General features: G+C 49.9%; 1 protein-coding gene across 9 annotated transcripts in view; it reads left to right on the forward strand.

The window, feature by feature from the left end:
• Positions 1-24,433, forward strand: part of GRAMD1B (GRAM domain containing 1B) — a 236,531-nt gene that overhangs the window by 116,281 nt on the left and 95,817 nt on the right. The window contains exon 1 of one of the 9 annotated variants that reach the window (XM_027579995.2): positions 13,433-13,462. The exons of the other annotated variants lie outside the window; for them this stretch is intronic. The gene's annotated coding sequence lies outside the window, so the exon portion shown is untranslated. Of the gene's footprint in view, positions 1-13,432; positions 13,463-24,433 lie in introns of those variants that run through there. 9 annotated transcript variants of the gene reach the window in all.

Below are 24,433 nucleotides of genomic sequence, written 5' to 3' on the forward strand. Positions count from 1 at the left end.
TTGGATCACACATCAGGGCGGGGAGGGTTTGTGTGCAGGAGGTCCGGCCGACAGCAGAAGGAGCTGCAGAGGCAGCACGTCCAGGCGGTTCCGGAGCGAGCCCCCAGCCCTTGCGGTCCCAGCGCCATGTGGCGGGCCCTACCCTGAGCTCAGCATGGTACAGAATCTGCGCTCCAATGCTGTCTCTTGCAGCACGGCTGTCAAGCAGGCCTGTCACTACCACGTCTCCTCCCTGAGGAAGAAGCTGTCCTTTCTACGAGCCAAGTAGGTGGCAAGGGGCCCCCCTGAGGTGAAAGCTTGACCAGTTGGCACTAGGGCTGGTTGGGGATGACCTGGGGCTCTTCACAGAGGCAGGAGTGCTTTTGGAGTTGGCTCCCGTGTTTGGGGCTATTGTAGTTCTTTGCCAGGGGACCAGGTCCTCAAGAGGGAGAAGGCGTGATCTGCAAGAGGCCGAAGGCAAAGGATAGTGGAGGGGTGCAGCCAGGTGAGGCTGCGTGGCCCTCCGTCGGAATGGATGGAATGCTTGGCGGGGCCTTACTGTGTGTCTGCCCAGGAGGTTGCTGGCTCTCCTGGTTCTTCGTAACTGGCCAGGGATGATGATTTGCCTCTTTTGTGGTAAATTACTTCAGTTGGTAAAGAACTTGGAGGTCCCAAGAGAAAGGTGCTGTGGAGAGTGGTGTATTCTGCCTGGCGTCTTCGGGGTGTTGATAACTCCCTTCCACTGATAGGGAACCTGTGAGTGAGGGGGTATGGATGTCATGTGTTCTCTTCTTAGAGGTGGTCACTGGGGACTCTGCTCTGACTCCAGAGCTGCTTGAGCAGGCTGCTGGGGAGGTCCGAGGATAAACGGGGTGTGGGGTGCTCTTTCCCGGTGCGGGCCCCCTCACTGGCAGAGCCGTCCGTGGTCAGGGGCTCCGTGGTGGCCATGCTCCGCGGCCTTTGTGACAAGCAGAGAGGAGAAAGACGTTCCAGCCCCCAGGGCCAGAGTGAAACCCAGAGGCTGATGGGTGTTGGAGAGAGAGGGGCATGGAAGCTTATGGGCAGGTTTCTGAGTGTTCTTTTGTGAAGAGAAATACAGCAGTGAGGGGAAGGAGAGATGGGACGAGTGGAGGGAAGGCAGTGAGAGACAGTAGCTTTCAGAGGCCGACTGAGGCTGGAGGTGCCGTAGATGACCGGGCTCGCTCTCTCACACACCCACGTGCACAAACACCCACGGGCATGGGTGCTCATGAGTGTTTAGCCATCTGCTGATAAGAGTTGTCTCCCCTGGGGTGTTCTCGTGGCGGAAGCTTTGAGGGCAGTGAACAGAAACTGAGTCCTTACTCCTAGGAGGGACTCCTCAGGCACCGACCACCCAGGTTCCTTGCACGCAGCAAGGAACAGCTGATGGCAGAATGGGAGACTCCCCCGATGCTGTGGTGCGGTGCCGGTGATGGAGGCTGGCTCCCCTCTGCGGTCCCGTGGAACTCAGCAGCACGTTCCAGACCCGGTGGCCTTCAGTTAAACTCTGGTTCTACCACTGACTGGCTGTGGAGCTCCCACAAAATCATTCTGTCCTCTTTGAATGTTTCCTTCCTTAAGAATGGAGACAGTCGGGGGGCCTGGGTGGCTCAGTCGGTTAAGCCTCTGCCTTCGGCTCAGGTTCATGATCCCAGGGTTCTGGGATCGAGTCCTGCGTTGGGCTCATGGTTCTCCCTCGCTCTCTGCCGCTCCCCCTGCTTGTGCGCTCTCTCTCTGACTCTCTCTAATAAATAAAATCTTTAAAAAAAAAAAAAAAGAATGGAGACAATTGTGTCTACTTTGTGGAGGCTGTGGGGATCAATGTGAGATAAAACGGGAGGTCTTAGCGCTGTGTCGGGTATACAGGTTGTCTTTGTCAGCAGACGGTAGCCTGGGGCTGAGCTTCTGAGTAAGTTGGAAGGGGAGTTTTGAGCTCCTGGAGGGCTGTCTGTCGGTGGGAGAACTTGGTTAGGGTGAGGCACGAATAAGCCCACGGTGGCCGGGGGAGGCCAGTCATGTAAACCCTGGTCCTCACTTTGCCAGCTGATTTCCGTCTTAGCACTGAGCACTGATCACGTCGTCACTGTATGTATCCGTTGGCCTGGTTGTCACGTCTCCCCAACTAGGGCCCGAAACTTCATGAGAACAGGGCTGTCTCTTTGCTTCATTCACTAGTGTGTACCTGACAACCCAGTGCAGTGCCCAACACACGCTAGGTGCTCAATAAAGATTGGTTAAATGAGTAAATGAGCACACGAATAACTGCCTAAGGCTTTTTGCTTTTTTTTTTTTTTTAAGATTTTATTTGTCAGAGAGAGCAAAAGCAGGGGAAGAGGCAGGCAGAGGGAGAAGCAGGCTCCCCGCTGAGCAAGGAGCCCAATGCGGGACTCCATCCCAGGACCCCGGGATCATGACCTGAGCTGAAGGCAGACACTTAATGACTGAGCCACCCAGGCGCCCCACTGTCTAAGGCGTTTTGCCAGCTCTCACGTTCTGTGATCATGGGGTCCTGTGACTATGCCCCAAATGGAGGGCCACTGACTAGCCCTTCTGTATCTGTTAATCTTTGTGACATTTTCATGGCTGTGGTCAGTGGTTGGTGACTGCCCCTCGTGTATTCTCCTTCCTCGGATTCACATAGACCTAGGCTTAGGGGATGGCATGGTCTTACACAGACCGCACACTTGGCATTTGAATAGGAGAGAGAACCACCTTATTTTAGGTCTGGGCGGGGAAGCAAGTGGGTGCTCTTCTCTTGCCCGCCCTCCCTGAGTTCCCGGTTCATAGCTCCTCTCTGGCAGTCCAGGCCGCTTCTGTGGCTGTCAGCAGAACTGTCTGCAGGTGTAACCGTCACCTGCTCTGCATTTCTCCTACTCCAGCATTTCTCCTTTCCTGCCTGAGAAGGGGGGGTATTAATTATAGTTCAGCAAACTATGCTATCTCGGCCGATGCCGTAGTTGGGATCTAGGTTTGGACAACTGGCAGGCAGATGGTAAACCTCATTCCCTAGCTTCCCCATCTCCTGCTGGGAGAAATCCCATCCTCCTACCAGCTGGGGTGGGGAAGGAATGTGAGTGGGTGACAACACCTCGGGGGCTCAAGCAGAGACTCCCCCTCTGGCTTGCCCTGCTGGGCACTGCATCCTTTGCCTCCCTCTTACTCCAGTCTTGAGATGCCACTTGGAGCCCAGAATCCCTGAGTTCTCTTTTCAACATGGATGAATAATGTGAGCTCAGAGCACCTGTTTGCAGAGACCATGCCCTGCTTTCCCTTCTAGGTGATGAATAAGTCTTTGTACCAGAAGTTGATATTCCAACTCGGTTGCAAACCCCTGTCAGTGAAAAATTTTTGAGCTGTTTCCACCAGTATATATATATTTCCACTAATATACACAAACACACACGTGTATATACACACCTATAAATACATATATACACATATACATGCACATGTGAATGTATATAAATTATATACATGCACTGCAGTACTAAATATTTTGCCTACTATATAATTAAGCAGACATTTTAAAAGGATGAGATGAAAAGAAATATAAATATATGTAAGTTCTAATACTTTTTTTCCTGCATTGCAGGAAAGTGAGCGCTCATGCCCCTTGATCGTGAGCACCCTGCTTGGGAGACCAGGGAGACCTTACAGGTTTCCGGATCGCATGCAGGGCTTATCCAGTGTGCAGATTCCTGGGCCCCTTTCTCCAGTTCTGAGTCCTGTGGACTGGGGTGGGCCTAGGAACTTGCATAGTTAACACGCATCCCAAGCGATTCTGACTCAGGTGGTCTTGAACCACGCTCTGAGAAACATGCCCCCCCTCGTTCGAAGCTTCCTGTTATTCCTGCTCTAGCGAGCATCAAGTACACAATTTAATAGTAAACAGTAATGGAACGGGGAGAGCCCAGCATCCCATTCCTGGGCCTTTGGCAGACCGGTGGCTCCTTTTTACGCCCAGCCCTCAGGGATACTGGTATCAGTGCAAAGCTTCTGTTCTCCCTCACCTGTTTGATGTTTGATGCACTGCGGAAGAATCCCTGTTCTGCGGCGGGGTGGGGGGAAGGTGGGCAGGGTGGGGATAGGTAATTAAGTTAATCATTTCATCTTACCTGTCACCAACTTTCCAGGTTGCTCAATGCTGCTTTTCTTCTTATCCTCTGGCTGCTGAATGAGAAGCAGCTCACTGCTGGGCTCCCTCCCTCTTCGCCATTCCCTAGTCTGAAGGTTAAAGTCTCCTGTCCAAATGCCGAGAAACCCCTCCTAACCCCAGTGCATATGGTCCCGGGTTTGGAAGAGGGGCTGAGGGAGTGGACCGGGTCTCAGTACCTCCGCACCTGGCCCCCAAGCACTAACACAGAAGCTCCCTTGTGTCTTTGGTATGTGAGCGGGATGGGTGAGTCCATAAGTAGAGCTCAGGGCTAGGCTTGAAACACTGAGCTGATTCATGTGGCACCAGGACAGACTTGTTTGGGGGATCCACAGAGTGAACAGTTGTCTCTGTTTAACTCCTTTCCCTCTAGAAGTGAAACACCCGTGTTTCCTTTCCTTGGCATCTCAAACAGTGAATGGGTGGACTTGCATCTGGGCAAGAGTGTATGTCAGTTGTCATCAATGGAGAGTGGGACATAGATCTGCAGAGGGTGGCCCTGAAGAAGGGATTTAAGGAGGCTAATACTCTCTGCTCCTTCCTCATTTGTGAATTCCTTCTTCAGTCCCTACACTGAGGGGTTATCTGCCTCTTTGTGGATAACTTCCATAGTGGGAAATCTGTTAAGGAAATTAATTGGGGTTACTTTCAGTAAAGAAACTTAAGAGTTATGGGAAACTACAGAAAATGTACGAATGTGATGAGCAAATCCAAGACAACACAGAATGTCTATGGACTTAGTTTGTGGGCACAATATAAGTTCTGAGGTATTACCTGTTGTGACTAATAATAATCTGCTATTTTGAGAGTCTGTTATGTGTTCAGCACCGCGCTTTACATGTTCTTTTCTTACTTAACTATAATAACAGGCCTGTGAGAACTTAGGTTGTTTACCGTCATTCCTTGTAAGTGACAGATCTGCGATTCAACTCCAGAGCTCAGGTTTTTATTTGCAGGCTTTTATGACTTCCCCTTGAGAAAGCATCCATGTGGCGATTGGGACACTTAGGGGGCTCAGTGCTGAACCTTCTGCTTTTCCTTATGTTGGATGGTCTTCACCAGTCTCCTGGACCTGAAGCTCCAGATAAGGAGTTTGTGAGTGAGTCTGTCAGTGAAGATGATCGGTTGTAAAGCTTCAAGCGAGACGGAACAGGAGACAAATTGGCAAGGAGAGAGTAGACCCCAATGATTCTGAATGATTCAGTTAAATATGCCTCAGAGCCAAATAGCTTTTTGGTTTGTTTTTTTTTTTTTTTTTTTGAGTATGTTTCTTATGCCTTATTGATTTTGAGAAGTGCCGTACGCTTTTATTTTTTATTATTATTTTTTTTAAGATTTTATTTGTCAGAGAGAGCAAGCACAAGCAGGGCGAGCGGCAGGCAGAGGGAGAAGCAGGCTCCCCGCTGATCAAGGGGCCCGATGCGGGAAGCGATCCCAGGACCCCAGGATCATGACCTGAGCCACCCAGGCGTCCCGTGCCATAGGCTTTTAACTAGCAGGTTACTTGTAGGAAAGTTCCAGTACGTTTCTGATCGTTCGTTCTGTTCACTATTATGTCTAAACCACAGAACAGAGCTGTGGTCACTCTGACCTCTCTGTAGGTACCAGGTGAAGGCCCTCTAGGTGTTGGCCTGAGATGCAAAAGTTCTTTACCTTCCCTTGCTCCTTCTCCGCTGGGCTCGCCTGCGCTCCCTGCTGGCAGTGGGTTTACTGGCGAGGGGAGAGTGGCCCGCCACCTGATCCCAACTCAAGTAGTGAGATGGGTGTGAGTCCCCAGGAAGGAGGCAGGGGGAGTGGCCTGGACGCCACTCCTACCGCGGAGGCAGGACTATCTGCCTGGCCCAACAGCCCCAAGACACTAGGAGGAGGGACCTGCCAATGAAAAGGCAGACTTGCTGGCCAGAGGAGCTGTGCAAATGGGTTTGTAAGTTCGTCTTAGACCCCCCACTCCGATTCTTCTGGGGCCAGGGGGTTCTTCCTTGGACATTTTATTCCCTTGGTCCTTCCTTCCCACCCCACCCAGCTTCTGTAGCTTAATGGTCGGTTGTTTTCTGATGCGTTTGCGACAGCCCTCCCTGGTGGAGCCTTACTGTATCCCTGGAGGGGCGTGGGGACCAAGCAGCAGTCTGGAGAGGGTGTCTCTGGAAGCATTCCCCTGCACATCTCCCTTTGGGTGTGCTGGCTTTGCGCCTCTTCCCCAGCCCCTGGCCTGAGAATTGGCCGAGATCTGTAGCTGCGTCTACCAACCTCGGTCCCAATGCCCTAGAGGAGACCCGAAAGCAGAAGGAGAACACTCCCGACTTGGAGACTGTCCCTTGGCTGGCTGCGCACCTTTCCCGTGGTCCATCCTGACAGCTGCCGAGAATGGGGGAGCTCTCCCACGGGAGTCCCCGAGCCTGCTGCTGCTTGCTGCACTGTCCAGGGCTCTGTGACCTTGGTCTGGCGTCCCATCTGGCCTCTCCCTCAGCTTCAGCAGTAGTCCCTAGAGGGCCTCTCCAGTGGCCTGCATCCAGTGATGCCCCCGCGGCCTTTGGATAGCCCTCACACCTTCCATCCTCACACTTGTACCATCGTCTGCCTCTGCAGCACACAGGACAGTGTGTGTGGCGCCCATTTACCATGCGTCCCAAAAAGCTCAGGCAGTAGCTTTGCCTTGGCCCCCTCTCCCCTCCCCTTGGACCCCCTGCTCAGTTAATCCTGTGGCATCTCCTACATTCTCACCCTGAATGGCTGTGTGAAAGGCTCTGAAGTGCTGGCCGAGGTCTAGGTATTGGTGTAGGTGAGGAGGAAACCCCCAAAGCGGGGCTGGGGGTGGGGAATGGATGCGAGCATGAGCTGCCTTCTGCATTGATGACCCTTTCCATTTTCAAAGTACTTGCACTAATCTGTCATCTGAAAGTACAGTACAGGGACCAGCTGCTCGCCGGAGGCGGTACCATTAGGCCTGGAGCCTGAAGGGAAGGGGAGGGCTTGTGTCACCAGAGCCGTGCTGGCTTCGCTTGAGCTCGGACTGCAGATGGAGGGAGGCTAGGGGAACTCATGGAGTTCCCATTGTTCCCAACCCCTGACTGCCCTGAAGATAGTAATTAGGAAGACAGCATTGTCTTAGTTACATTTAGTGACTGGTCCTGGTATGTGTCAAGACACGGGGCTCTTGTTTAAATGCCAGCATTTGGCTATGAAATAGTATTATTGTTATCTCCATTTTATAGATTAAAAAACTGAGGCCACGAGAGGGGTTTTGTAACTTGCATAAGAGCACACAGCTCTAATGTGATGGGCTGGAATCTGAATCCGGGCGTCTTCACTCTAGATCCTAACCGCTATGCAGCACTGCCCCGTCCAGTTCTAGAGGCTGGTATTGAGGGGCTATCGTTGATATTCCTGTTGCTTGTGAGGTCTCAGGAATTGCTAGTGGCTAAGGGGGGCAGGCCTCCCCTTTGCCTGTCTTGTTGTTTTACCCTGAGGAACTTAGATGCTGAAGGGCCTGATACCAGCAAAGACCCTCAAAGAGCGTTGCATGAGATACGAGCTTCCCTAAGCAACGACTGAGGGGCTGGCACTGTCCCTCTGTGTACCCAGGGCTACTTGGGCTCAAAGAGTCCTGCCTCTTTCCTCTTGACCTCAGAGCTAAGGGTGCTGTCTTGTAGGTGACTGGTCTCGAAGGCTACTTCCTTTCCTCCTGGAACCTGAACCTTAATGCTTACCACCCACCTCACTCCCTCCTGTCATGACTGCTCGAGAAACCCCCTCCAGCCCAGCCCCGCTGCAGCAGCCAGGATCTCCAGGCCTCAGGCCCGCTTTGCAAGATGGTTCCAGACTTGAACTTTGCAGTGGTAGCTGCTGTCTCTCTAGTTTTCCTCATGCTGGGCAGTTTCTGTCCATCCAGAGCTCCTCCTAGAGCTCCTCCCAGATGCTTTAGTCAGATCCTCTCGTGGAACTTTCCACTTTGAGTTTTCAATTGCTCAGTCTCCTTTCTCCCACCTCCAGCCTGATAAATGTCCCCGATTCTCTTTGTGAATCTTTCCTCCCCCTTCTTTATTTTTGTTTGGACTCTTTTATTGTTCTTTGATGGCTTTTTACTCCACAAACTCCCCTACATGTCCCCCTTATTGTCCACTTGTAGTTCTTGTCTTTGTTCCTTTTCTGCCCTTATTCTAATGACCGTCTTGTCACCCCCCCCATTTTCATGTCTTTATTCATCTAAAGGCAGGTGAGCTTGTTTTCTGTCCATTCTACCTCTGCCATCTTCAGCTCTGCAGGGGACTTAAAATTTCATGCTCTGGGGGGAGGGGTCTGCTGGATTAGGAGAAGACAAGTGGCGAGCCACTGAATAATAATAAGAAAAAAAAAATACCTAACATTTAAGACACAGTTTTAAACCCTTTATGTATGCTACCTTCATATAGCCTATGAGTTGAGTAACATCCCTGGCTTACAGATGAGGAATGGGGGCACAGAGAGGCTAAGTAACTTGCCCGAGGTCACACAGATGGTGGGCAGTTGAGTCAGAATTCAAACCTGAGCAGAATGGCTGGAGAGGCGTTCTCGTCAGCATGCCGACTGCCTCGCTCCAGTGTGGATGGTTAACGAGCGAAGAGAGATGAGAAGTCACCTTCCAGCCCTTGAATCAGACATGGCAGGGTTGTGAGAGCACACTCTCACACACACACAGACACACACGCACACACACACACACGCACTCCGCCCTTTTCCCCTTTGTCTGCCTCTCTTTCTCCCTTCTTTCTTTTTCTGTCTCTCCTCTGGAGAGAAGCTGTCATCTTCTCTACACTCAGAGCGAAGACCTCAAGTGACCTCTCACGGTCTTCGTATTTCTGGGCTCCTGTAGTTCGGGCACCTCTCCCGGTTTCATCACCATCTCTTCTGTTTAAAGTCAGACTCTGGAGAGGAGGAATGGTATCTTTCTGGCAAAGGTGCCTGGCCTGTGTTGATGGTCCCAGGACAGGCTGAGCCATCAGGCTGCATGTTTGATGAGCAGTGCAGATATGGCGGCACCACTGCCCTTTGCTCAGAGAACTACATATCCCATGGTGCAGCTGGGGGACGCTGATTTGGCCGGGGTTGGAAACAGCCTTGCTTGGCTTCCTTGCAGCCCCTCCCACCAGGAGGCCGCTGCTTTGGAGGACGCTCTTCCTGAAAGAAGCAGGTGCAGTGTCCAGCCTCTGAGCTGTCCTTAGGGAACTGGGTGCTGTACTTCCCACCACACCCTACCCATCCTCTGCCAAAACTCACCCTAGCCTCTCTTCAGGTATCTGGGTTTTAAACTTGTTACATAAGTACAGTGATTAAGGAGTTAGAATATAATACCTAGGGTAAAGTAATTAGTACAAATAATTCCCCTGGAGAGAAAATGATTTAATGATAATCCCTGTCCCATCTCCCTCCCTCTCTCTCCCTCTCTCTCCCTCTCTCTCTCTCTCTCTCTCTCTCTCTTTCTCTCTCTCTCTCCCTCTCCATCTATGTTTTCACTTAAATATTAGGCAAAATGGAATGAGATGAAGTTGCAGAAGAAGCTTCTGATTTCTAGTTCAAAGACCAAATGAATAGACTAGGGGAGCTATTTATTCTATTATTTAATAGATTCCTTTCTGGGTGCAGTGGCTTCTTAATGAGATCCCCTGCATCAGGTTTTCTTTCCTTTTTTCCCTTTCAGTCTCTTTTCCGTCTTTCTTCCTGGAATGATCTTTGGACTCTGGGACATACTCTTTCCCTCCTTTCTCATTGAAACCAAGCATTATCCCCTACTTCCTGGCCTGCCCTGTCTTCTGCGTTGTCCGTTCTATAGCTAACAGCTCTCTCCCTGCTGCTTGGAGTTCAGGACGTATAAATTGCTTTATAAAATACACATGGATGCTTCTGGCTGAGCAGCCCTCCTCAATGCTGTGTGCTGTGTTCACCATCCAGGGCTGTGTGATGGTTGGATGCCATTAAGGACTGAGGTGTTTGGTCATTTGGGAGATCGGGTAGAGTCCTATGAACGTGGGTCCGATTTCTGCATGATTCTGATGAAACAGAACATCCTCCTTCGTGGGCACTAGCCTTCTGCTCTCCATCTGTTTGTGCATTTGACTGTCAGCCCAGGAACAGAAAGGACTGCAGGCCAGAGCGATAGCCAGAAGGAACACATTGCAGGGCTCCGAGCGGAGATGACATGTGTGGAACTGGCAGAGCCCGCATGCTTTGGCTTTTTTTGTGCAGGGTACGATGGAATACCTCTGGTGCCATTCTAGCAATGCCGCGTACCCTTTTCAGGTTGACTTGTGTCTATGACCGTGGGGCAGTGAGTTGAAGAAAACCAGTCCATTGGCCTCAAAGGTATATTCTCCTACTTTTACTCTTGTCCTTTTCGTTTGGTTTTATGGCACTTTTGTGCCCTTTGGCTAATGAGTAAGATGGGATAGGTAAGGGAGACATGACCTACTCGGTGCTTATGGTGGCTGGAACCAGGAACGCATCTTTTCCCCCCTTCGTTTTAATCTTGATAGTTGACCAATTTGGTCAGATGTCTTGGTCTACTGTGCTGCCTAAATAAAGTGAACATGAGTGAATCTTTGATTCTTTTTTTTTTTTTTTTTAAAGATTTATCTGTTAGAGGGAGAGAGAGCCAGCATGAGCGGGAAGGGCAGAAGAAGAGGGAGAGAGGATCTCAGGCAGACTGCACACAGAGTGTGGAACCTGATGCAGGGCTCAATCCCAGGACCCTGAGATCACGGCCTGAGCTGAAAGCAAAGTCGGAAGCTTAACCGACTGCGCCACCCAGGAGTTCCTGATGATTCTTTTTAAAAAGCAGTTTCCACTGGACACAGAAGATTTGCCAAATGTATACACCAACCTCTGGATATGCCCAGGATTTTTTTTCCTATGTCTGATAATGCATTTTCTTACAATTTGCCATCTTCAAAAAAAAGGCGGGGGGGGGGGGTCCCAAAGGGAAATACTAAATTAATTGAGGTTTTATATTCTCTGAGTCTGTGATAATGGGAACAGGAATTCGGGACAGATTGAGGGGGAGAAAGTGAAGTGGTGGGAGATGTGGCAAGGGGTTTGGTGTCAGTGAACCCAGGCTTGAATCCCAGCTCTGCTGTGCTGTGTGACCTTGGGTAAGTCACTGAAGTCTCTGAATCTCAGTTCAATTATCTTCCAGAGGGAGTACAGCTTACCTCCCACGGTTCCTGTAAGTATCAAATGAGGCAGCAGATTTGAAAATGCCTCAGAGCTCCAGGCAGATGGGAGTTGTAACTGTTACTGTTCTTTCATTAAGCCAGACTCACAAAGGCTGTGGAAACTGGTAACATCGTTGGTGGTGTCATTCTTTTGGGAAACTCTTGTTAGGCTACCTGAATGCACAGTTTTGTTGTGAAGTCAGGCTTGAACAGAAGTGGGGTCAGAGAGAAGAATGGGGGAAGAGGGAGGCGGGAACAGATGAGTGATCACAGGTTCATTGCCTGCCTTTTTTAATTCTGTTATATTTTAAGCTCTCTGTTTAACCCTGGCTGTGCTGGATTTTTCTCTGCTCTGGAAGCTGGATTGGGGGTTGGGGGGTAAACAAAGGGCAATATTTCGCTCAGAGTCTCCCCTTTTCTGAGGGTAAGTCCATCTGGAATCGGGAAAGGAGTGCTGGCAGACCTTTCTTTGACCCTTTCACTTTTTTCTTTTAAGATTTTATTTATGAGAGAGAAGCACAGAGAGAGAGAGCATGCACAAGCTGGGGGGAGGGGCAGAGGGAGAGGGAGAAGCAGACTGCCTGCTGAGCAGGGAGCCCTGTGGGGCTCCATCCCAGGACCCTGAGATCATGACCCAAGCCAAAGGCAGAAGCTTAACCAACTGAGCCACCCAGGCGCCCCGACCCTTTCAGTCTTTTCTGGATCTTCGTTTTCTCATCTGTAAAATGGAGCCAAAGCTCTAAGGTCCCTTCCACCTTAACATTTTATGGGTCCGAAACCATAAGCATCTAGGAATCTGATGATCTTAATGGCAAGGCCGGGTTAGGACATTGGAAGAACTGGTAGAGCTGGGGCTCACGGGGAAGCCTGAAGATACTGATCTGCTTTTCCATCGGTTCTTCTCTTTGATTGGGAGACTATCTCTAAAGGTTAGGCAGGAAGGTCAGTGGTTCAGGAGAGCACACGAGCTCCTCTCTTGCTGGTGTTGAGGAGTGTTGCTCTTTTGTGTTGGCGCCAGCACCGGCCAGGGCACACAGTGAATATACACACGGTGTTTTATTTAAGTGGAGGCTTTGCACTCTTCCTGAAATGTGAGCAGCCTGTTCCCCTCCGCGCCCTGGGGCCTGGGGTGCTCTGATCCCTTTCCCCTGGCGGCCTCTGGCTGACACAGCCTATCCCAGGTTGCCAGAGTAAAATGGGCCAGAGAGGAAGCTGTAGTCACGGCAAGCCGAGCGGCCTGTCCCTGCTGGGCAGGAAACCTACAGTGATGAATGGGGCCGGATGAAGTCATCCTGCTCCTCCAATCAGGCTGCTCCGAGAGAGCCAGGGGCCTCTGCAGATCGAGCCAGGCTGCGGGCTGCTCTCATGTACCTTTAGACAGAGGCTGTGAGTCTCTGGGAGTGGAGGGGGGGGTGTGAACCGCCCGCTCCTGGCTCCTGTGTAGGCCTCAGTCAGTCTGAATGTTATTGCAAGGTGAGTGGCTTCACCCGGCAAATTCCTCTCCCTCTGCATTCTCGACCTAGCCTTGCAGGGCTCCTGCTCTGTCGCTCGGCGCCTCCTTGCACAGCACCTCCTGCTTCCATCTGAGTGCCTGCACCCCCTTCTTGAGGTTCTCACTCCCGCCCCCACCGGCCCCCAGCCCCCTCCCTACCTGCTATCCGCAGCACTTGCTCGGCACCCACCAGCTGGCCTTTGCCCACATGCTTCCCTCTTCCTGACCTGTGGGTACCAGTTGGCCCGGTGATGGGAGGGCAGGGCCTCCATCTCTGTGTGCTCTCCCCCAGCAGGGGGAGCCCTGGGAGACCCACACTTGCCTCCTGGGAAGAAGTACCAGGCGAGGGGAGACGCCCCCTGACTCAGCCTGTTGTGAGCACCCGTGGGAAGCCAGGCAGCCCCCTGACTTGCCGGGGACCCCAGGCCTCTTTCCTGTCCCCCCGCCCCCAGTAGAGGCCATCCTAAGGGGCCAGAGAAGAGAAATTGGTGTCTTATTTTCCCTGACCTTCCAGAGGGGTGGTTTGTTCTCTCTGGGTGGACGTTTGTGACTCTGCCTTTTCTCTCTGGATGGTGCCGCTGCTCCTTAGGCCAAGCAGAGATCATGGAGCCGGCTGATATGGCGACAGCAAAGGTAGGCTGGAAATGCTGCCGGCCGCACTGTGCGTAAGTGGCTTCGCTTGGCAATTCTGCCTTTGGTTCACTTTTCTCTCCCCTCCTGTCCCTCAGCCCACCAGTCCTGAGCGCCTGGGGGCCGTGTCAGAGTGGAGGGGGCCGACCCCAGCGTGAGGACCTCAGGACAGGGGAGGAAGGGCTGGGTCCTGCAGAGCACACGCCTCACCTTCGCGTGCCCTGGAGTCTGAGCGGGTGGGGGGGGCGGTCTCTGGCTCTGTCTGGGCTGACTTCTGTGTCTGTCTTGTTAGCTCTGCCTCGTTTTTCTCATTTCTCCGGATCCTCTCTCTCTCTCCTGCCTCTACCTCACGCCACAGTGCTCTCTTCACCCTTGTGCCATCCCTGTCCTTCCTTCACCTTCTGTTTGCTTCTCTCTTCTCTCCGCCTGTTGTATAAGGAATGGGTGGGGTCCGTGTGGGCTGGTCATCCTGCAGCAGACGATGGCCTTGGGATTGGCGAGGAGTTGGTCTCTGAGTGGCAGATGCTGCTGCTGTCCCCTCCCACCACTCATCTGATGCCCCAATGGAAGTGTGGCTCTGGGCCCCTCTAGGGAATGGGGCCCGCTGCTTCGTCGCCGGGACCCTGCTGGCTCACTAGAGGGCGCTCCTGAGACAGGCTTCTAATCCCTCCCGAATCCTGCTTGCAATTTGGAGTTTGTCTTTCTGTGAGTTTTCCCCAAGGAGGAACTTGAGCCCTTGGGAGTGGATGGGGGCTCTAAGGAGGGATCTTTGCCCCAACCCCTGCCCCTATGTGCAGGGAGAGACCTATAGTCCTGGAATTTCTCAGCCCTTGGTTTGGGGGACTTTTCCTTTTTGGTCAGATAGCAGGGTCTCCTTTGTCTCAGATGCAAGACTGGCCAAGGCTCAGACTTCTGGAGCAGGTTGGGTACCCTGTGCATATATGGAGGAGAGGGTGAGGTTGGAGGCCCAGGCAGCAAGGGTGCCGGGGGCAGTAATGTGTTCTAGTGGTTAAGACATGTCTCTGCGAATCACCGATCTGGGTTCCCGGCCCCTTTCTCCTAACTCACATGCGGTGTGATCTGACCCAAGTTACTTAACCTCTCTGGGTTAAGTCTTCTAATCTGCACAGTGGTGAAAACTACACACAGCTGTTGTTTTAACCAGCTTAGATTCATCAGATACTTTTTCTTTGAAGAAAGGAGCCAGGGAGAACACAACTAGATAACAGGCCTCCCCAGGTCCCCTCCCTCCTCCTCTCTCTTTTTCCCTCCTTGCACAAACACTCGAGAACCCACTTGGAGCATGGATGGTGCAAGATGCTGCACCCTCTAGGTGGTGTGCCTGGCAGCCGTGGGAGCAGGCACCTGCAACTGTATTTCAATCCAACACAGTTTACTCCAAGCAGTTTGCTGTGTGGTGGTGACGCTACGGTCTGTAATGTCCAGTGTCGTCACTCACCACGCTGACCTCTTACGAACCCGCTGGTCAACTAGCTCTTGACCTTGTGAGTGGTTTGGTATCAACCAATTAGCTCCCAAGGGTTGGTGGTGGTGAGTGCCGTGGGAAAGGTGTGGTTTGGAGGGACTGGGGAGGTACTCTGCAATTAGTTAGGAGGTGTGTATTTATGTTTTTGCATCCGCATATGGCGGTAGAAACAGAGACGGCTCCATTTTGCTTAGGCCCTTACCATCCGCTCATCCGGATTGCAGATTATCTACTCAGTTGGACAAGCCGGCCTTGGAGCTGGACCATTCCTGAGGCTAGCTTTTGCTTTGGGGACCTTGAAGAGTGACTCTGATTGGTCATTGGACACAGATACCATCTAACCCCAGAACAGTGATTCTTTTTCTTTCACTTTCTCTACCGCAAACCCTTTGGAGAGAGTTGAGTTTAGGTGCTTTTAGTCTGGGCCCATGAACCATTAAGGTCCTTAGGAGAGGGTCCGTGAACCTCTATCATTTGTAGGTGGAATTTTCCTATCTTTCTGCATTTTTCTGGGAAGAGTACCCATGGCTCTCATAGATCTCTAGAAGGTTTATAAGTAAAAAAAATGTTTAAGAAACTTTACCTGATCAAGAATTGTGCAAGACTGTTGAATCACAGATCTGTACCTCTGAAACAGATAATGCAATATATGTTAAGAAAAAAAAGAAGAAGATAGCAGGAGGGGAAGAATGAAGGGGGGGAAGTTGGAGGGGGAGACGAACCATGAGAGACGATGGACTCTGAAAAACAAACTGAGGGTTCTAGAGGGGAGGCGGTGTGGGGATGGATTAGCCTGGTGATGGGGATTAAAGAGGGCACGTTCTGTGTGGAGCACTGGGTGTTATGCACAAACAATGAATCATGGAACACTACATCAAAAACTAATGATGTAATGTATGGTGATTAACATAACAATAAAAAATTAAAAAAAAAACACAAACTTTACCTGATCAAGATACTCCCATAAAGAACCTATTTGTGTTTTGCAGCCCAGGTACAAAGAGAACTTAGTATATTACGGCTGATGTACCAAATGAATCTCTGATAATGTATCCATGCAGTGGAAGTGTTGAGTAAAAATTCATGTTGTGACTCATTGGTACACTGTTTACATATGACTTGGATGCCATTTCCTTAATACATCATTTTACCTGGATGTATTTCTAAATACATGTAAATGCACCGCTCTTACCTTATCCTTTCCCCTTTCAATTCTGAGGTACTGTTCCCAGGATTTCCCTTAGCCCCAAATATGTTGGGTTCAGTTACCCCAGGATGAAATAGCTTTCGGTTTGGAAGTGTGGTCACTCTTGATGACAGCACTACTTATTTAGATGCATTTGACTCCTGGAGGAGGGCTGTTGTGGGTATGACTTGGATTTTGAGGCTCTGTCATTGCATTGCCCCGGTACTACCTGCCCCCCTTTTCTAAGGTTGCAGTTTCAGAGTGGGGCCGTCTGATGTCCTGACATGACTGGGTTAAGATATGTGGATGGTAAATTGTGCGCTGAGAGTTTCAGTTTCAGCCTTGAGAATAGAGTTGGTGGGCATTCATCAATCCATGCAGTCGACGAATGTTCATGGAATGCCAGTTACACACCAGCAGAAGGTTCATTGTGGAGGTTTCAGCAATCACTGTGAGCAGTTGTTCACGGGTCGTTGGGAGAGACAGATGAGTAAACAAATTATGATGGTACAAGGTAATCAGGGTTGTAACAGAAGTTCAAGTCGGCAGGGAAGTGCAGAAGAACTCTTTGATGTTGCCTGGGCAGGCAGGAGGGCTTTCTAAAGGAAGCAGCATTTGATCTGAGACCCAAGGCGCCGGTGGGAGGTTCTCAGGTGGACAAGAGAAGAGAGGTGATGTTAGGAGCCAGAGTCAGACAAATGTGCATTCCAATGCACACCGCCACCTTCTGCTTCTGTGAGCTTGAGCATATTCTCTTGGCCTCTCATCTCTGCATCCTTACTGGTAAGTGAGGGTGGTAGCATCGACCCTGCAGGATTGTAGTGAGGATTAAATGAGATCGTGCCTGGAAAACTGTGGCTGTTCCCCAGACAGTAGCAAGGCGAGGGAAGGAGACAGCACGAACATGGCAAAGCCCAGGTCACTGCAAGCACTTTGGCATGATCAGGCCTTAGGAGCGGATGATGGAACTAGATGCAGGAATTGACATCCCATGACAGCCTTACACAGTCCTGAGATTATGTTGATATTGGGAACAATAGAAAGATTTTAGGATATCATTAGATTTGCTTTTGAAAACATACTCTCTGGCTACTCTGTGGCTATGGGGTAGACAGATAATTGATCAGTTCCTTATTTGGTGCCATCTCTGAGACTTTGTTTTTGTTGTTGTTTGTTTTCGGTTTTTTGGGTTGTTTTTTGTTTTTTTTTTTTACATGTATCTGTCTTCCCTAACTAGACTATAAGCTTTTTAAGGGCAAGGTGCTAGCTTGTTTCTGCCTTTTAAGCCACAACCACCTCCCACCCCCCTAGCATCTAGCATAGTCCTTAGAATATAATAGATGCTCAATAAAGATTTGGTGAATGAATACACAAATTGGAGAGAAGGGTAGGTACCCCTGGCAAACCTAACAATGAGAATTGAAAAGCAGTTATAAAAGTGAAAGCAAGACACAAACTCTAGTCACTCAGGGAGCTAGAATTGACATACTTTGTACCTGGTTCAGTGGGAGGTTGAAGAGGAGGAGTATGGGGTGAATGCCAGGTGTCTGACTGGGTGACCTGGTAGGTCGTGGTGCCATATAATTGAAGCAGGCACCAGGAGGTCAGAGTCAGAAGGAGGTGCAGAGGGACCATAAGAAGCTTCATTTATTCAGGCCAGCTTTGAGGTGCCTGTGGGACGTCCAGGGGAAGGTGTTCCGGTAATAATTGGGAATTTGTGTCAGAGGTTAGGGGAGTGGCAGTAGCTGTCCGTGTAGATTTGGGAGGCTCAGCCATATCTCCAAGGCATTGTCAAAGCATTCAAGAGTAGATTTGGTCATCATGAGATGACTGCCTAAAGACGAGGTAGTTGACTGGAGAAGGTTTTCAGATCCCGCTTCCCAGCAGCTAAGAGGCAGAGCCCCTCCTTATGGTGGAATGTGAGCCTGTAGAACCCGGGAGCCCTTCCTCATGGGGAAGTCTGATTCTGGGGATGTGGTAGAGAAGTTGAAAGAAGCTGGTGGACCCACACAGAATTGCCACATAGTTGTTTTACTTAAAAGAAGGGAACAGAACTACCATATAAAATGCCCACCACCACTGTTTATATTTAAAGAACATTTTAACACAAATTTAAAGGGACATGTTATCAAAACCTAAAAACTCAGTGTATTTATGGAAGGACACAGGCACACTTACTGGGTGGCTCTGGTCATAAGGCGCGTGGAACCTGAGCTCACAATGATGCCATTCGCGCGTCGTTTGTGATGTTTAGAGAAAATAGTAGGTATAGGGGCCTGAAACAGATTTGAGTTTTTCCCATTTTTTCCCCCTAGCCTTAAGGCTCTGATGAGAAAAATGTCCAAATGGTAGGAAATGAAACTTCAAATTCCAGCCCATTAGACGCAGTCTGCTCTGTCCAAATAAACCTGTGTTTATTGGCAGTGAGAATAGCAGTATGTTCTGAAGGCACTATTTCTGGACACCTGTCATGCAAATAGGAAGTTCTTGTCTCCAAAAAGGATGGTGACAAATATTGGATCCTTTTTCTGGCTGACTCCGGACTAATCAGAAAATAATTGTCACAGACAGACTCTGTCTTGGTTAGCTGAGAATATCCACTATTACTTGTTAATTGATTGAAAAATTGGCATAATGATTACAAACCTATGTTCATTCTGGTAAACAGACGTACTGTATCCTGATTATGCTCCTCTTACATGACGTACTACTTAAAACTTCATGTTAAAATTACATAATGTAACTACTTAATGCCCATGTCTTATCTTCCTTATTAGATGATAAGCTTTTAGAGATCAGGGATTTATTGTTGAAAGCCCTGAACATAGTAGGCACTCAATAATAAGTATAGTAACTGTTGAATAAATAAATGGCTGATGGATGTTGCAGAAATAACACAAAATAAAAATACACAGATGTGCCCCACAGAATAGGGAACAATCAGAAACTTTTGTTCAGGTAAAGAAGAGAACGTAGATCAGGCATAGAGATGGAGTCTGGTTCTTGCAGTGGGTAATGGTCGTCTGTGGGTGCCGGTTGGGGAATCATCCTAATCGTGGTTAAAATGTACTGGGCACTTGATAGTATGTCATGGGTTAGGTCATTGACAACCTAGCCAGCATATGGGTTGTTGTCATCACCTTTGCGTAGATGGAGCTGAGGCGTAGAGAAATGGAGTTGACTTGCTCAGGGTCACACAGCTATTAAGCATGGATTTGAATTTATGTCTAATTCCAGAATTTCCATGGGAAACCACAGCGCACACACCTCTGGGACTGGTGTCAGACCCGCAGGTGTCAGTTACGAATGTGATTTTTCTAGGTTTGTCCTATCACCCAGCTGCCTCTCGGCCAACAGTAGATTCTTGTGTTCTTGGCCAAGAATCCTTCACTGTTAAGATGAGTGAACGCTCAGTTCATCAGTTTGTTAACAGGTCCTCCTCCTGTGTGACTTAGATGAGAAGGGAGAAGTTTGCATTTGGTGGGAGGAGAGCAGGGGCAGCTGATCGCAGGCAGATGGGTGCTCCCTCCCCTGAGAGAACCTGAGTTTATAAGCTCCCTTCTGGGTCCCTGATACCATCAGTCACCCTGAATTTCTCCTGAGGATAAACCAGGAGGATGAGGGTGGGTAATTAGAAATCTGCCTTGGTTCTTCCATCTGGCAGGAGAGATGGTTTCTTTTCTTATGGATGTAATTAGAATGAGTGAAATCAGGTGAGGTCCCCTCTCCTGGTTGGTGGGGTTTCTCTAAGGTGGAGGGCTGTGCCACCTAGGGGCCACCCTTCTGTCTAGCAGCAGAAAGAGTTGTGATCCGGAACACACTAATGAAGGAGACGTACAAATAAGCCAGCACTGAGGCGGGTAGGCAGGTGTTCCGGCAGCCCTGGAGAGATTTCAGGAGATGAAGGGGAGAGAGATGTAGGCTAGAGAGAGGGGGTCCTCTTTGGGATTTCCGTTGCCAGATAGAGCAGAGCTGAGGAAGCGGGGATGTCTCCATGGAGAAGGGATGTCCAGAGCTGCCTTGACAGAGGGAGAGACATAGGTTAGCTGGGCTCCACCCCTGAGGTGAGCAAGAGAGGTGATTTCGTCCTGGCCTGGCTGAGGAGAGGTTCTGAGGCTGGCGTGAGGTGAGGGGGTTTGTGGGACTCAGCACCGAGCTTCACCTTTTCGCTTTCCTCTCTTCACCAACCACAGCACCCCCTTATCTTGTGGCTAGGGGCAGCCACCAGCAGTGGGAAGAGAACCAGACCTCCCTGAGCCTCAGTCTCTTCCTCCGTGAAATGTGGCTTAGTAACACCTCCCTGGGGCATTGTGAGAATCACAGGACATAATGTAGGGGAGACTACGTTACGCTCTAGAGTGGACCGGCTGCCTCCATCCTGTCTTCCTCTCTCTCCAGTCAGCTGGGGTGCTGAAGCAGCTGGGGGCGGGATGCAGCTGGCTGGAGCTGGGCTTTGCCCTTGCCCATCCTGTTGGTGGCCTGGAGGAACATTCTGGATTAGCAGATTGTGAAGGAGGGGCAAAGAAGGATGGGGGTGGGGAGGTAAGTCTGTCCACTTTTTATTTTTATTTTTTGTTTAACTCCAGCACCCTAAGTGAATCCCTGGGGTCAGAGAGGCAGAAGGAAGCCTACCCGAAATGAACAGAGCCCTGCTTGCTTTCCACACAGACCTCTGGCCGTCTGCTTCTCTGTGGCCCGTGCCACCCCTCCCCTCCCCGCCTGTGTCCTCCCTCCAGTGGACTGGTGGGGCTGGAGGGCAGGGGTGTGCACACGGTTCCCATCCCATCACAGGAGGGGAGGGGCAGGCTCCGGAGGCTCCCAGCCGGGAGCTGACACAGATGAGCAGATCAGAAGGCGAGGCCAATGCCTGTAGCCCACACTGTCACCCCAGAGCCAGTGACTAATAGTGGCAGAGGGTGGGGAGAGGAGAGTGCCGAAGGGGGGGAAGGTGGGGACAGGGAAGTGGGGAGCACCTGATCGGGTGCCGCTCTGGCCATCTGCCGTCCCCTCACACAGGCTGTGCTGACTGCAGTTTGGGATTTGGAAGAGGATTCTGGCTGGAGGACGAGGAGGCTTGTTGCAGTGGAGTGTTTGGGAGGCTGCTCCTTCCCCCGCTGCTCCTCGCACCAGCTTCCTGACCTCCAAAATGCTCCTTAAATATAACCCGCTCAGTGCCTGACGACTCCCCTGCCTGAGCTGGGAGCTTTGATTCCCCAGCGTGTGACTGCAGCAGTGCTCTGCCCCAGTTTTGCCAGCTCCTGGAGGCATGCAGCTCTGCCCTGGTCCTGAGGCTCTCTTCTCGGGAGGCGCGTGCAGAACCCAGAAACTCAAGAGAGAAGAGGAGCCTCAGGGATCATGTCCACTGTCTATTTTCTGCTCCAGATAGTCTCCCCGGGACTTCCCAAGGTCATGAGGAGGCGTGAGCTTCTGGTGGTGGAAAGAGCCGCTGATGGGTGGGCGGCAGGGGGCTGAACTCTGCTGAGTTCCTGGGCTCACAGCTGTCAGGTTTCCCTTGGCCGAGGCCTTGGGTGTCTGCATAGTGGTATGCCCAGGTTCAGAGCCCTCCCACCAGTCCCTGCTTATGGATGAGCAAGAAGCACCAATCCTGATCTTGTTGGCTTGGGAAAGGAACAGGGACCGGGGTGGTGAGACCTTCAGGCTTGTAGGAGGCCAAGAGAAAGTCAAAGCAGCTAAAATCAAAAAGGAACTTCTTCCAACCTGCATTCAAAACCCAGTAGAGTTTGGAAGAAACCATTGTATTGTAGCGAGAGGTTTGGAGCGATACAACTCAACCTTATGTTAATCAGACCTATAAACACAACAAACTTGGGAATATCCATGAGCCTGGGAGGGCCAATTTTTTGAACTTAGGTTTTGGAAAATGAGGATGACACAAATTGTTACAGTCAGCCCCTCCCCACCACTGTCCTTCTGTCTCATCCATTCTGTTCACAAAGACCCAAGGGAGAAGATTGGTGTCAGGCGTTTTCTAGTTACTTTAAATTTTTTTTGCTAGCTACTCTATTTTTAAATTGTTTTTGCTAAATACTGAATAGCTATGAAGATTATTTATATAACAATAAGTATGGGGGCACCTGGGTGGCTCAGTCGGGTAAGCGTCTGCCTTCGGCTCAGGCTGTGGTCCTGGGGTCCTGGGATGGAACCCCAAGTCAGGCTCCCTGCTCAGCACGGAGTCTGCTTCTCCGCCTCCTGCCCCTGCCTCCACTCATGCTCGCATGCTCTGTCTTCTCTCAAGAAAATAAAGTCTTTTGTATAAAGCATACAAAAAGAAGAAACAATAAGCACGGTATATTTTTTAAATATTTTATTTATTTGACAGAGAGAGACACAGCGAGAGCAGGCACACAAGCAGGGGGAGTGGGAGAGGGAGAAGCAGGCTTCCCGCGGAGCAGGGAGCCCGATGCGGGGCTCGATCCCAGGACCCTGGGATCATGACCTGAGCTGAAGGCAGACGCTTAACGACGGAGCCACCCAGGTGCCCTGAGCGCAGTATACTTCTTACCTGTTCTGCTGATTCCACTGTTCTTCCCCACTCTTTAGAGGTGACCACCTTTCTGAATGTTGGAGTTTGTCATTTGCTTGATTTTTTTTCATTTTATGGATACAGGCTGTCTAACCTCACAGATACAGAATGTCTAGATACTCTGAGTACTGATGAGGTTGAGCACCTTTTTAATATATGAATATGAACTATCATGTTACATGTTGGTTTTCTAGCTGCACATGCATGGAATCAATCATACTTTGCATTCTTCACTGATTTGCTTTCTCTGGTCAACATCGTTTCCGAGATTTGCATCCACTTGGTTGCACGTGACAGTAATTGATAAATTTTCTGAATGTTACATACTATTCGCACTTAAGAAAATCCCAGTTATTTATCCTTCCTGCTGTTGACAGACATTTGTTTCCAGGTTTTAGGGTTTGTTTCTGCAGACTATGCTATTACACAGAGTGCTGTCTGACGTTTCTCCTGCATATCTCTTATTGGGAGCTTCTTCAGTTGCTAGACTAGAACCACTAGGTGTTAGGGGATGCATTTCTTCAACTTTATCACGTAATACCAAAAGATTTGCTTAGGTAGTTGAACTGCTATACATGTCTACAAGCTCCTTTCCAACTTTTTTCTTATTAGGCTTTTTAACTTTTGTCAATTAGATGGGTATGAAGTGATATCTCAGTGGCATTTTAGACTTGCGTTTCCTGAGTGCTAATGAGGTTGAGCACCTTTTCTTTTTGTTTTTAAGATTTTATTTATTTATTTGACAGAGAGACACAGTGAAGAGAGGGAACACAAGCAGGGAGAGCGGGAGAGGGAGAAACAGGCTTCCCGTGTAGCAGGGAGCCCGATGCGGGGCTCGATCCCAGGACCCTGGGATCATGACCTGAGCCGAAGGCAGATGCTTAACTACTGAGCCACCCAGGCGCCCCTGAGCACCTTTTTATATATTTATTGATCACTTCCTGTCCTGAAAGTGCTTATTCAAATCCCTTGTCTATTTTTTCTTTTTTTTTTTTTTTTGAGATTTTATTTATTTATTTGACACAGAGAGAGAGAGCGAGAGAGGGAACACACGCAGGAGGAGTGGGAGAGGGAGAAGCAGGCTTCCCGCCGAGCAGGGAGCCCGATGCGGGGCTCGATCCCAGGACCCTGGGATCATGACCCGAGCAGAAGGCAGACATTTAATGATTGAGCCACCCAGGCGCCCTTGTCTGTTTTTTAATTGTTTTTCTTTTTCTTACTGATTTGTAGAATTTTTTTCTTCATAAATTCTGTGAACAGTTCCTTTTTCGGTTACATTTGCTGTGAAAGCTTTCTCCCAGAAAAGCCTTGTCTTTTCTCCCTCTTTATGATCAGCTTTCATGATCAGATGTTCACAGGTTTACTGTGGTTGAGATTCCTCAGCCTTCTCCTTTCTGGACATTTGAGTTTTTTTTTGTGAATTGTTGAGGAAATCCTCAAGCAGCCATCTGTGTGAGGATCAGTTGGTAATTATGATTTATCAGGGGAGATGGTTTTTCCTCCTTCAGTCTCTGCCAAGGCTGAAGATAGGCATGCCTTTTAGTTCCTCAGCAGCATATGGAAGTTTCTTTTAGGCTCATTCTTAGGGTGAGGGTAAGCCGGCAGGGCCTTTCTCTTCTCACATTAGTGTGTCTGTGGCATTGTCTCTGTACACTGTGTTGTTGTTGTTTTTTTTCCTTTCTAAATGTTTTATTTTATCCAGCATTTTTAGCTGTTTTTAGCAGGAAGGTCCATCAGCATATCTAGTCTGCTATATTG

This window comes from Zalophus californianus, chromosome 11 (genome assembly GCF_009762305.2).
Source record: "Zalophus californianus isolate mZalCal1 chromosome 11, mZalCal1.pri.v2, whole genome shotgun sequence".
NCBI lineage: Eukaryota > Metazoa > Chordata > Mammalia > Carnivora > Otariidae > Zalophus > Zalophus californianus.